Genomic DNA, 16104 nt, shown 5'->3' with positions numbered 1-16104 from the left:
GTAGGTTAATTTAAATTAAAAGTAGCATACTCGGATATTAATTGTATTGGTTAAACTGTATTGTATAACTGTGATTGTATTAAAAATTACACAAAATGTATGTACAAACAATTAACATCAACAATTTCGAATAATTTCTAATTGAAAAGTCACTTATGTTTATTTAATATGCTATGAACTATAATTTATAAAATATGTATTACATGATAATTTATATATATATTTTTTAAATTTAGAATATAATATTACATATTATATATATTATGAAACTCAATAAAAAAAAAAAAAAAAAAAATCATAATACAAAATACAAAATCTATTAATAAAACAGATAAATACAACAAAGATAAAATTATAATGTAATATATTATTTAAACTTAGAAACCCGAATACTAAATGAAAAATGGACCATTAATGAATAAAGAAGTTATTGAATTGATTAATTTAATATAGCGTGCGTGAGAAAATTGAATAGCTTCAATTATTTGGAATCAAATGAGACGCAGTTAAAATTACTTTAAAGCGATATTGCTTAAATACATGTTACAATGAGTCTGAGAAAACAATTTACAACTATATCGCATTAACAAAATTACAGTTTATTTAGTCTTTAATTCGTTTTCAACTTATATCAAAACATGAATATTTTTCGTTAGTTATGGTAATGAAAAAGTTTTCTCTCGAACTTAATGAAAATTTTCATGAAAAAATTAATTTAAACATCTTTGAAAAAAAGATTTTTTTAATATAGAACAAAATATCTGTTTTAAAGTTAGTTAAAACACTACTCATAAATAAGAATAAATGTCATGAAAGTATTAGAACATGAGATGAATACGAAATAGACAGTTTGTGTAGCTACGAATAATTTTCATATCAGCACTGATTCGAACTGTATGAATAAAGCTTACGATGAATTTTGAATTTTACATAAATTACTATATATTCATAAATAAATTCAATTTAAATAAGGTTTATAAATATTTAAACACGATAATATTTTTAATCGTACAGAAAATATTTTTTTAAATTATAAGTTTCAATCATCAATAATTTTCCTTATTTGTCCTATTAGGTATAACCAAAGAAGGTATATACACTATACTACTATAGTATTATACTTACATTATTAAGAATGCATATCACAGAAAAATTCTTCTTTATGCTTACAATTATCCACTATGCATTTAAATTTCCAACATTTTTAAATAAAATTCATACCGTTTTTAACGTAGAGCACATTGATTTATTTCATGAACACAACACATTATATCAAGTACTCATATGATAAAATATTTACAAAAGAAAACTCACCGCATTGCGCGAAATGTACCTTTTTATAAATAAAAAAGAAAGTTTTTAGACATTTGGCCAGGTTTCAACCCGGCCGTTTCCTGTCCGCTGTTCAACGACTGGAAAAATATGCATTTTCTTGCCGACATATTGTTATGTACCATACTCTAAATAAATAAATAATCACACGAACCTTACCCTCACAAAAAATTCTTACCGCACACCTAATGTTTTGTACCGAAATAAAGATTATAAAATATATGTACTACAGCATGAAATACTTAACCGAATATGACTTTTTCAAAGAAAATCTAAGCGTTTATTATATTTTCATGAAAACTTCCAACATTTAAATTCTAAGTTACGAATACTCTATAAAATACTTGACAAACATTCATAAATATTAAAAACGTATACACATAATATAACAAATATTCATTCATTTTGCTTTTCAATTTAAAAAAGAAACTATCTTCACCCGATCATAGAAAAAAAACTTTCAATATTGTAACGAATTGATACAATTAAAAATTATATTTAAATTACATAATACTACTATAGTTTGCATTGGTGTTAGTTAAATATATATTTTTCTCATTATATATATAAATGAATATATTTGTTTGAAATTCAATTTAAATAATGTATACAAACCCATTGTAAAGATAATAAAATTAATTAAGTTAAACAAACGTAAAGGTTTATAATACTTAATTTATCCTATGAAGTAGTTCGTAGCAGTCTTTCGCTTTTTCCTATCAATCGCCACTTCAGGACGACAGGACACAAACAGCACGACTCTCACAGCTTATCCGTTTACGTGAGAGATGGTGCGGAGGACCAAGCCGGCTGTACGCGTTCATAAAATCGGCAGCAAAGACTACGACTAGTCTTGGTGACATCCTACGATTAAGTCCATGATGACTACCGCTGACTATTATGAATGAAAATGTATTATTAATATTTATATAATAGTATTTCGATCCAATAAAATCAAACATATATTATACACTAAACTTTACATTGCGTGTCTATGTTTTATTCTCATTTATCACATATCACCAAGTTCGACGAACAATGATCAAAGTTCATCGCAGTCATCATTACCTAGAACCAAGTTTAAAATAAAAATATAAGTTAAAGTCAAATGAGTTTTTAGATAATATCAATACTTATAAAACAAAATAAGGTACTTAGTATTAAGATTAATGTAATTGATGATTATAATTAGAAATCACTTATTCTGAAATTTTAGGAACTAATGTATCTACAAATAATATCTACTACGTTTTTTAGTTTAACCAGTGGTATAATGTTCCTAGTGCAAGACTTTTGAATCCAAGTTTTTACGATAAAAAAAAAATGGAAGAAGTCAATAAACATTTTCACAATATTCTAAATCGCAGTGACATGACAAGAATTTTCCAATAATAAATATTTCAACAATGTCACAGAAACATGAATGTCACAGAAACATGTTATTTAGTACTATGCCGTCTGCCCGTTGGATTATACAGATTGAAGTAAACAATGTGCTTAATGCAAAATATTATATTTAATATTAAAAATATGAATTACTTTTAACAAAAAATTTAAAATATATATATTCAAGTTAATGGATTTCAATAGCTATTAACTTAGAAGCAGAAGAAAAGTGTAAGACATAAATTATGAAATACTCATTGGTAACACTCTAATAATCATACATGTATTATCGTACTAAAATAATGTAATATAATTACTATGATAATATATATAATTATTTATATTTATTTATCATTACAAAAACAAATATAATTAAAACGATTATTATTAATTTATATTGTTTGTATAAGAGACAAGAAATTACTGAAACAAGAATATTCAAATAAAATAATTCTAAACAATATTTACCTACCAATAAAAAATTAATCTAGCTATGTATTTATACTAATTCCGACATGTTATAAATGTTATGTTTTAGATTTCAACCATAGATAATTTTAGTATTTTAAAAAGTACATATTTAATAATTGTACAAAATACAATATAATAAATATAACAATGCACATTTAAATATAATTGTTTTCGATGATTATTGCTTAATCCAAATCTAATTTTCTTGTTAAAATTGTTTCAGTAAAAACTTAACTTGACGTTTTATGTTATATTTTTACGGTCAATAGCAACTGATAAAACAATTGTCTGAAATATTAAAACGAAATGTCTAAGGCGAATATAATTAAACACTCTTAATCTTTAGGTATTCAAAAAGATAAATAAATAAAATTGAGGTAGTACCATTGTTTTAAAAACGGTCAATTTGCATTAAAAATAAAGAACAAAATGAATATTAAATAGATATTTAAAGACTTTTATAGCACATTTATAATATTATGTACAACAAAATTATACCGTTCGTTAACATTAGGACATAGAGAATAAAATTACATTTGAAGACACATTTAAGAAAAATATATAAACAGTTTAAGCATTAAATTATTAAACAATAATCATCAACAAGCATAGTACCTATATCATTCTTTTACTTCATTTATTTATTATCCGTCTGTGAAGACATTTTTGAATGCAGATTTAAAAATATAATGTTTATTCATTCTTATCCCATTTATATTATGTGCATAAAAAAAGTAATTATATAATTTAAAGTAAGTAATTATAATACATTTTTGCAAAAAAAAAAAAGAAATTAATAATTAGTTTTCAAGAGTGTTTAAGTTAATTAAAAATTTTAAATTTTAAAATCTCAAGATATACCTGTATTATATTTGTATAATTGATTTCATTCTGCATGGAATACTAGAATATAAACACACAAATTAACATTTTAATAATAATATTGTGGATAGTGGATACTTATCAACAATACTAACACAACTTCAACAACTTTGTAGGTACATAATATGAATATATATTATTTTTATTTTGAATAAAATTAACATATTTAAATTACAATAATAAATACATATACCAAATAATTTACTTAAATTAACTTTATAGTAGGCATATAATAATGTACAATAATGTTTAAAAGGTAAAAACAAAATTGTAGTTTTTATTAAATTTGACAACACATTATTATAGTACTTTTGATATTTGATTATTATCTAATTATAGAAATAATTAACTAGATAAATTATAGCATTAACTAAAATAAACTTAAATTTAATTTTACTTTGACAAATTTGCACAAATCAACATAATTTAAATAATATATTTCTCTTTCATGATATAATAACTTATACAAATTTACTATAAATAATTATTGAATTTAATCAAATAGTTTCATTCTGAAAATGTTTATTTTAAATTATGCTTAATGCTAAGTTTAAATTATTGTAGGCCAGAGATATAAATACTCCATTTTTCATATCATAATTACTATATTTAATACATGTTAAATAACTAAAATAATTTTCCAATATTCCAAATTAACTTCATTAAATCAAAACTTATGTTTATGCTTGTACTAAAAAATTAATATGATAAAAGTTAAATAACTACCTAACATAATTATTTTCAAAGTAAACAATTATTATATACCATAAAAATTATATTTTTTTTAAATTTAATGTTTTCAATAATTCACCAACGTGATTTCTTAATTTAACATTTATTAAAAAGTATAATACAGCATTTTCCTTTTATTCATACCAAATAATACGATGACCTATAAAATTTAATAATATCATTTGCTACGTAATACATCAAAAAATATAATTGTATATTACTGTATTAAATTAGGAAATTGAACCAATTAAGTCTTAAAAACTGTTAGAAAACATTTTTTCTCTTGTATAACGAATAAAATATTTTGTTCTTTCAATACCTACAGAAACAAATCTCAAAGGTTTTTATAACAATAGATATTTCAATTAATTCAAGCCATTCTTTCTTTCCTAACAAATTAAATAAAAAAACTACCAAAATCATCCAAACAGCTAGAAATAACATTTTTATTATTTCTGCAATAGGCTTTGAAAACGAAAATATCGGAGTATGACTCCCATTTTACACTTCAATGGTCCTTTTCGTCCATTTTTTTTCCAGTTGCAACAATACATAATTTTTTTCTATCCATAATGCGTGTTGTGTTTTTTGTTGATTCGACTGAATAAATAATATATATTATATATAAGATAAATAAATGAAAACTAAACAAACAAAATAAATTCACTTTTTAAATGCTAAATAGTAAGTAATAATAAAAAAAAAATATGTTTTTATTAGTAAAATTTGTTAAGCTAAATAGGATGTTACATTTTGTAAAAACTGTGTTATGTCAATTAAGATTAAATGTATTATAATAAAAAAAAAGTTAAATAAAATTAAAAAATTAATATTTATAATTAATAATTAAATGTATTATTATATCATTGTATACTATATTGTATCATTACATATTACACATTATTATGTTAAAATTTTTACATTTAAACATTCAACTGTATTTTTGTAGTAACAGAAGTGATGACCACAAATTATTAATTATTTCCTCGCAAAAAAATTATTGTAAATAAACAATAAATTACACTTGTTTTACATATTTTACATTATTTTAAAATAATACATTTTGGTATCCTTTAAATAAAGCATTATTTATTAAAATATGCCAAATACAAGTATAATCAGAACCATAAAAATAAGGAAAAAAAATTAATTATTTTCCACTGTTTTTGTCAAAAAAGTTATTACAATATTGTAAAATAAAACTATTATAAAATGTCATTGGTTCAAGGAAAATAGTGTTTTTAATAACATAAGTTTCGTTATACTATACAGGTCGAGATTAATTTTAAATTTCCCATACAACAGATGACACACTTAATAAAATCTGTATACTACGCACTTCCGAGATTTGACGTCGTAAAAAAAACTTATTAGGATAAAATTTGAAGGGAAAAAACTCATAAAATTCAAAATGTGCATACAAAATGGGTTCATTTTAACACATTTATTACATGGATCAATATCAACTTTGTTGTCATTTATATATTTACATTCATTTTGTCATATAAACCAGAAGTGATTTTTCACTTTCAACAGTTATTTTTATAAAATTGAAAATATCTAACAAATCAACTGATCAATTAAAATAATTATAAAATCTTTGATGTACTTATCTAAAAATTTGTTATAAATTTAAAATTAAAAAAATTAAAAAGATTATTAACAAATATGTCTTCGTCATTACGTTTGAATTCAAAATTGTTTTCAATCACCATACAATTTGACCGTCTGTGATATTATGTGGTTTAAACCGTGGTGAATCATTGAACATCTCATTAGATGTAACAGACCATTAGGGACTCGTCAGTCAAAGAAGAACATGAATCTGAACCGAACACCGTTGACCTGTAATATTATTTACCATAAACTAATTAAGATCCTATAGTTTCCAACAAACAACAAATATGTACGTAAAATTCTACTATTTGATGTATTCCGCTATGTAGGTACGTTATAACCATTACAATTTTTTTTATTATTATTTTGTTTATATTGCACGCGTACAACTCGAGCAACTTTTGTTTTATCGACTTGTAGCTTTTAAAAGTTTTAAAGAGTTCAAGTGGCCAGAGCGGGAGAGCACTCTGCCGAGAGAATAAACCGTATTACATCGTAATGCCCGACATTTCTTTGTTCGGCCTCTAACTTTATGGATTCTCCTATAAAAAAAAGTGTTTGTTTTGTACAGCAGCTGAAGAAATATACTCAGTGAAAAATGTTAAAGAACAAAATAAGTAGGAAAAAAGACACTGCAGCTACACTGACAATGTTACTGGCGACGGGTGCGTAAAAAATAAACCACTGGAAATCCGTTGAAACTGTGTAGCATGTAAAATCGTGTACGCGTCCGAATTCGGTTTTCATTATTAATAGGAACTGACAAAGAGAAAATACTAGCAGGACAAAACTAATGGCGAGTTGAATACGATAAAAAATAATGGCAGCGCCCCCGAGCACATTTATACAAAAATTTACTTTCGTCGTTCAGGCCCCTTTGAAACATTCCTATATGTATATAATAAATATATTATACCTCTCTATTTTACGGATTTTTTAGCTCATTATTAAGTCTGTATATGAATCAAATCCTAATAGTCTTTCTAAAAAATTATAAAAATTATCATTCCAAATTAATTCTCATGCTTAATGAATTTCCGTGAAGATACACTGCAAAATATATTATAATATTATAATATAATTTACATATTAGAAAACCCTCAAGGAAATAAAGTGTGAAACAGAAAATTAATGTATAACCTCTCTTTCTCTTCCTTCCTCTTTTTTTATCATAACCCGCGTTAAAATGTACCTATAGTTCTTGTATTTCATAAAAAAAAAAATCTAGTTAAATCATTACAATAAATTTGATTTTGGTAATGTATATACTGGTTGTCATAAAAATTAGTTTCAATAGACACCATATCTATCATTATTTTGTGTAACTAATATTTATGAGTTAGTTATATAAGTTTGTATAATTGTGTGTAAATCATTTGATTAATAATTCCAATCTACAATGAAATGTACATAGGTATTTATATTTTGCGTGATTAATTCTCGTTATACAAATTCATATAAAACATAAGTAATTTAAATATCTACACAATTAACAATAGAAAATAGAATTTAACCGTAAATTAATAGTATACATTAAATGAATATTTTCTAAATATTTTCCAACACAATTAAATTGTACAAATTGTAATAATTAATAAAGTAAGAACCATTCATTAAAGAAAGTATTCAGTTCAAGAAATATATATAACGATATTTAAAATTAATTGCAAGTGCAACCACTGCATTTCATAGAATAAATTACTATTAATGTTTTGATATTCAGCTATACTCAATAGTCAGTCTCGTAAAATTTAATGAAAACCAAAAAGAAAACGTAAGAGATGACGATAATTTTTATAATATTGTTTTTCATTTTTATTATTTTATTTTTTATCACAGATAATTACATATTCTAACTGCTTGGTTTAAACTTTGAACAATGAAATAAATAAAATACATAATGTACAATGTGTTCAAAAAATTAGAATTAACATTTTTAATTTTGGAGAATATTTTTAAAGTTCATATCTTATAAATAATATCAGTTCAAATAAAACAGTTTTAAAAAATTATTTCTACTATAAAATATCAACATTACGATCTCATAATAAATAATAATAAATTGATACATCATAATTATTTCTTAAACGTCCTAATATGGATTATGAAACTTCTTTTATATACTATCCTTAAGGTAATCTTCTCAGTAAGTTTTATGTATATCTTTTAAAAACGTTCTCGAAGATTTTTTTTTATATTACGAACACGTTTCAAGATAAAGACGTCAGTAGATTAAAAGTCATTCGACCCGTTATTCGGACGACTATAATGGTTTATATGCGATAACTACCAACATAGGTAATTCAGAACGTGACATTTTCACTGAAGACGTATGACCCTCCGATGTATATAGCTTTACAAAAGCAAAATTCCAGTTGATTTGCTAAACTCATTTATAAGAAACCGAACGATAAACAAAACAAACTATATATATCGACCACTCAAAGTAACCGTAGGTACATGTTATTTTCAGGTATTGAACATTATTTTCACATGGATACAAAACATTTAGAGTAAAATTACAACAATTAAACCGATGAATATAAACTGCAGCAGGAGTTTAATAACTTGCAATTAACATTAACTATAATATAATACACATATATTTAAACGCGACTTATGAATACACAGTGATGTAGGCATTAAATAATTAGAATAATACAAATACTATACAACTAAAATGTTCATAAAACATTCGAAAGCGATAACTATTACATTTTATTATCAATTTAGTATTATAGAGAACATTATAATATTTCAGATTCTGAATGGACAAAAGAAGCTTTTGATTTTATAATTACTTAAATAATATTTATGATATATTTTTTACTGTACTTACAGGATACTTAACGATATTGCTATAATATTGGCCATGTACTTTCATGTTTCCGCCCATCATGATAAAATTTTCTTTAATTAGTAATCTATACTCTATAGGAATAAAATTAGTTAGGTTGATTTTATATATATATATATATAAAACAATTTACACTTATTTTAATATTTTATTTATTATGTTATTGATATTATACAAGCTATAATTAAACAATTATTAGTCTTGTTTATATTGAATTATAAAATTAACATAAATTTGATTAAAGGTAAATCACACGAAGAAACCAATAGTTTAAAATATCCACATAATGCTTTTATATCATACGAGTATTCAGTATATAGATTTTTATTAGTAAGCTTTTTTAAAAATCTATTTACTTATAGATTATTATAACTATTTAAATAAAATAAAATTTGTTTTTATTACAATTTAACTTATAAAAATTAACTACACTAACTATTTTTAATTTTTTTAAACATTATATTCCATACTGTAAAGTAAGAAAATAATACTTCTTAAGTTACCATAGTATAATAATTTATGAAATGAAACAACATTTAAGGCCAAAACATCTTTTAATACATCCTTTAATAAAAACGGATTTTCAAAGAAAACCCATTAAAACGATCTATTGTAAAAAGGGTACAAACAAGAGTAGGTATTGGAGAACAGTCAAAAAATAAACGCTCTTTAAGTAGATTTGGTTTGAATCCAAAAAGGACTGGACAAACAAATATCTATCAGAAGACGAAATACCGAATAATTCAATGACAACAGAACCAAGTCCAATATCAAGCAGAAATTTTAACATGTATTACTATTAGTTTTTTTGTTCATCAAAACAACAATTTCTAACATTGCCTAATTGAATCACTTAATTGCTAATTTCTATATAATATATTCCATTAACAATGTCTCTCTATATTAATATATAATATAGGTGTGTGTATATACGTAAGTGAAACTCGATAAAAATTAAAATTATATTGTATTTTTTAAATTTAAAGCACCGTACAAATCATAATTTTTGTATTTTATCAATTGATTTAGTTAGCATTCTTTTCAAAAAAATAAAAATACAAAAAAAATGCAGATAAATGGATACTACTATGCTGTACACTAGCTGCCGAGTGGTATACAATACTATGGGTGTGTTAAATTTGAATTCAATAATACATCAATGTATACGAAAAATCACTGTGAGTGGGAAACAGCCTGTCACCCAATATCACTAAATTTATTTCATAGTACCTATATAATGTTTTTTATGCAGCTATTAAATTCATTTATTTTACTCTAAATATTACGGTAAGTTGATATATTTTTTCTCGAAAATAATACGTTCATTATAATATTATTATTTAATTACCTATTTTAAATTTTAATAATTATATAGTTTTACCATATTATATCAACTTATACATTAACCCAAAATGTAATAACATACTTCTGTTAATATACCGTAAAACAATAAAAATAGATTCATACTATAAATCGACAATATCTTAAAATAGATCAAAAATATCAATGCGTATAGTAAAATTCATAGTAAATAATATACGTAAAAGTTTAAGGTTCCCACAAACATGAAACAGGCACGTATCCAGGATATTTTAAAAGGGGGAGAAAAAATTTAATTTAATATTTAAATACAACTTCTGCTTACACATTTATCATGGATTCACGAGGTCACATTAATAAATTATAAAATAAGTTCAACTTTAAAATTTTTCTTTAAACGAAATAAATTATTGTAAAATATTAAATATTATTATAAAAATATACAAAATTATAATACCTATTTTAGGCTATTTATATCAGCCTAATTCAGCGACTGTGTCTTTCCAACTCTTCAATACATTTCTAATAAGCTATTAATTATATATTTTGTAAAAATCTGAATCATTTTTAGTATATAATTAATTTTTTAATTGTATATTTATATTATCGAATTGGGGGGTTGTTTAAACATTCAAAATAACCGCTATCCAGACAACACACCTACCCACAAATTATGTTTTTAATTTATAATAAAATAATTAACATTGTTATTCATCGTTCAAATACGTAATTTATTCAAATTTTAACTTAGTGTCTATAAAAAATAGCTGTGATGAACAATTTTTTTTTTAGATTTTATGATTTCACTATGAAGTATTTATGAGAAATCTTGTTCTCAATTTTCAACAAATTAGATATAACACAAATAGTTTTCATGGATAATTAACGACAAAATAAATTGGCATTTTTTTGCAATTTTGATGAATTTCGACCAAATTCTAACTTCAAATGTGTTTATGAATTTTTAATATTTTTATACAAGTATAAAAAAAACTTTTATAGAATCTTATACATATAAAGAATCTCAAGAATGTTGATTCAGAGAATAATTTTTTTATTGACATTTATAGAAAAAAAAAGTGTAAATTTGTCATACCTACCCTTGACTCAGAGTAACAATGTTGATAATCTTATTATTTAATGAAAATGATGGAAATTTCATGGTATCTCATTTTGGAGTTACAAAAACAAAATTTCAATTTTGTCAACAATTGGATTGCCGTAAAAATTACCATTTTTTCTAATTTTTTTTTTTTGTAATTCATTATTTTAAAAGAATTAATGAAAATTTATACCTCTTCAAAATACGTATACAAAATGTATATGTATACAGATTATTATAAAATCAATATATTCATCGCTCCGCTCAGAATTTAAAATAAAAATGTATTAATATGTATATGCCATTGTGTACCAAATATGTGATAAAACTAAATAATCAAAAATTAATTGATGATAATGATCAAAAAATGTAATTCTTAGTATAGTATAAATTCTATTACATTTCATAAAATTTTAATTTAATAAACTACTTAGTGAACGTCAAAAAATATTCATAAAATTAACATCATAAGTTTAAACATAAAATTAAATTATAAAAATAAATACAATGAGAATTTGAATTTTCAATTGCATTATGATAAAAATCTAACATTATAATGCTAAAAAATAATAATTTCATTATCTATTTAATATATATATATAATTTTTTTTAAATGTATTCAATATCCATTATATATAGGTACATAATATATTATACAAACGTAGGAAATTATCTATACAGTTAAACTTTAACCTAACCTTAACTTAAACATTTACTTTAAACAGTGCATGACTAAAAATCAATAGGTAACTAAAAACTATATTAAGTAAAAAAAACTTATTTCCATACAATTTATTGTCAATGTTAAAGAAAAAGTATCACCTTCAGAAAAACAAACTCAAATTTACTAAAAGAAGAGTTTTAAACTTGTATTATGTATCAGTATAAGTAATTAAATTTTCAGAGTTTTAAGATTCAATCTAAACTTTAAAAATCACGTTTAATTTAATTAATAGAACACAGAGACAAATTTAAATTTGTCCAAAGTAAAATAGGTTACGTTATATTAAATGCGAATACGTGTCATTGCAGATTATAAACATTGTAGTAAGATCTATACAATACGTCCATTGTACCAGCAGATAGATTTGAAGAAAAAAGTATTTATTTAAGTGTGCGAAAACATTTTAATTCATAAAATATTACAATACATTTCAACATTACGAATATGAAATGATTGTTATACCTATCAGTTATTTGTTTTGACAGCATTGTGATTGAAATGGAGGATGAAAATAAAACTGTATGGAGAAGACTTAAATGTTATATGTGCTGAAAATAACGTGACGATAGATTTGATCACATAAAAAATAACAATAATATATCATACAAACATTGGTTAAAATGTTTGTCAAATTTTAATCCAGCGATCTACTAATACTAAAACAAAATCTAACCTTCAGAAAGTCTCTTATAACTCAACCTAAACCGTATTAATAACTACACTTATGTCCTACCGGCTATCACTCGAATTTCGAATAGGATAAAAATTAATTCTACTTACCTATGTTGAATTCTTCGAGCTATATTAAGAGCTATGTAGAATTGTGCAGCGTCGAGAGAATAGGGGAGTTTTCAAACGAAGAAAATAAATGTTAGGTAGTTATCTCTTGGTTGTCATAAGTGATAGTGACAGTATACGTTTTAATATGATGTGATATCCAGTTTTGTTTTTTTTTCATTTTGCACATCAATCTCTACGTGAGTTCAGTGTTCATTCAGCTATTAATTGTTAAAATACTACACAAAGTACACAATTAATCACAATAATATTATATCTAATAATAAAATCATAAGACAAAACCTGTTTCCTGTTTATTTTTTGAGCAATTTTCGTTAGGTGAGTCGACAGTGGGTGATCTATCAAGTATCAACATTTAATAATATCGACGTATTTATAATATACATTATCAGCTCAATGTTCCTAGTCCGTACGCAATTCACTTGATGTTTGCAACAATAGACATATTATTATTATTGTACCTACTCGATTGATTGGCACATAAATCGTGCAATCCGACCAGATGTGAATACAATTTTACATTTACCCGCACAAATTGCACCCGGAATTATGTTATATTTTATGTATGCGGCAAGCGCCTTACGGCCTACCGACTGGTCATTACGCCGTCGTAGTTGGTTAACGCTAAATTGATTCTGCCCGTACGAGACATAACAATTGGGTAGGTTAGGTAGGTATACCTCCTATAAACATATACCGTAACGACGCACTTAAAACACGTTTATAACAATAATTTATAATTTATAAATTGTGTCTGGCAACCATACTGCAACAGGCCACAGCTGATGAAAAACTAACGTGAGTGGGTAGCTATTTGTATTGTTGAATAAGAAAATGTCTGTTACTCGATCCGTGGCAAAGCGTTGAAACCAAAATGGCGAATGCAAAAAAACAAATTATGAAATATTATAATAAAACGGCTCAAACACAAAATGCTTACAACCGCGATTAATAATTTATTGTACAAATTAAAACATATTAATTTTAATAATTGTAATATTTTTAAATATAATATTAAAATACAAAAATTAAATCAAATATTTCTTTTTCATGGATACATCTATTGTACAAAGTATAGAAGTTAAAAATCACTAATTATTAATTTTTTTTATATATATAATAATTTACAATACGTATAACAAACAAAATATTATGTTTAAGTAAAGAATCAGGAGGCGTGAGTGAGGGAATTTGTCCAGTGGTGGCGCACTCCGTTAATTATTACTTATAAACTATTAGTAGTTATACTTATTCATTAGTTGTTGGCTTGTGAATGTGGTAAAGTAACCATGAGAAATTATATAAATAGGGAAATATTCTAAAATCGAGGGTTTTTAACAATGTTTGAAATCAGTTAATACGAGTAGGTACCTATATTTTTTGGATTTGATAATAATTTACTATGATTATTATATAAAATAAAACTACTATATCTAAGACTAATTTTTATTTATGTGTATCGTTTATTTGTTATTATGTAATTTACTTATTTATCACCATTGCTAAGTGTCATCAATAACTTTATATTATCGCTTTTTTGACTTTAATGTTATGGGTTCACATATGCCACGGTATTTCGACAACAACGACCCTAGCGACAATACATGTCTACATCGGCTTTATTTTTACCATACTCGTGTTTTGGAACATTTAGTACTGATTATTGTTGACGTCTGACGAACCTGTAATAGTACAATAATTATAATTATTATAGATGAAAACGGATGAAACCAAGAAAACACAAACGTACAGCTAAAGATAACATATTTTACTAATTTCGTAAATAACACAAGTTTGAGTAAACAAACAAACACAAAATGATACGACTCATGGAAATGTATAACACTCAACGCGAACAGTAACTACAATTAGTGAAAAATCATCACGACTATAAAATAAAAAGGATTTAACTCATTTTCTACCGTAATACCGTTATGCAAGTGTTGATTGGGTCAGTGCTGTCAGCAAGTCGTGGAGAGAAATGCGTCAAAACGGGACTATTCATCAACACTTCTTTACTTCTTTAAAATGCTTTTCGGAATCTATTTGACTATATCTAAACAACTATTTTTTTTTCTGTAAATTTTAATTGGGGCTATGCACAAGACCAACATTTTTAGAAAAAATACATTATAATAATTTAGGCAATTTAGCAACCCAATAAACCATCGTAACTGCGTGGTATTTTTTGGCACCGATGTTTTACTACAGCCCTTACTTTAGCCTATAAGGGTCTAATCCCATTCTTACTTAACTCGTATCCTAATAATTAATCAACCGTGGACTTGAGAAATTTAAATTTAAATTTTTTTAAATCAATATTTTCAAAACTCTTTCTTAATTTACTATACGACATTTAAAATTACTCCCTAAAATAATAACATAAATAATAAGACACATATAACTACAGCTCATCCATAACAAGTGATATGCAGCAACAACATATATTATTATTTAAAACAAAATATTAAAAACTATCAACCACAGTTAAGATGACACAATACCTATTAAAAACTTAACTACCTATACAAATTAAAAATAGTATATCAAGTACTAGTTTTGATATTTGATTATATATTATATACATTTCATCAATAATGCTGGATAATAATGTTCAGTCTACAATAAAAAATATTCATATATTAATATAATAATATATATATATATGCATTTTTTTAATGCATAAAATGTACATAGAATTAGGTTAGTGCGATATTCTGTGGACAAATTTCAAAAACAATAAAATAGTCAAAATAGTCAAATTCTGAATGTTGATTTTACAGAGATCTATATTGTACATTTATACATACATTATACACATTTTTACATATTGCAAACCAATTATGTGATAGCGATACTTCATTAAAATATAGCTCAGTGGCG

The 16104-nt window shown here is 24.2% G+C and overlaps 1 long non-coding RNA gene across 1 annotated transcript; it reads right to left on the bottom strand.

Moving 5' to 3' along the window:
• Positions 1-6425: 6425 nt before the first annotated feature.
• On the bottom strand, positions 6426-9348 carry LOC126551426 (uncharacterized). Its single transcript, XR_007605334.1, has 3 exons — positions 9260-9348; positions 6714-6962; positions 6426-6648 (listed from the first exon to the last, which is right to left on the bottom strand). It is a non-coding gene; the product is annotated as an uncharacterized LOC126551426 (long non-coding RNA).
• Positions 9349-16104: the final 6756 nt, after the last annotated feature.

Source organism: Aphis gossypii, chromosome 3 (assembly GCF_020184175.1).
Source record: "Aphis gossypii isolate Hap1 chromosome 3, ASM2018417v2, whole genome shotgun sequence".
Taxonomy (NCBI): domain Eukaryota; kingdom Metazoa; phylum Arthropoda; class Insecta; order Hemiptera; family Aphididae; genus Aphis; species Aphis gossypii.
The sequence above is the reverse complement of the archived record's forward strand: the minus strand, read 5'-3'. Positions and strand labels throughout refer to the sequence as shown.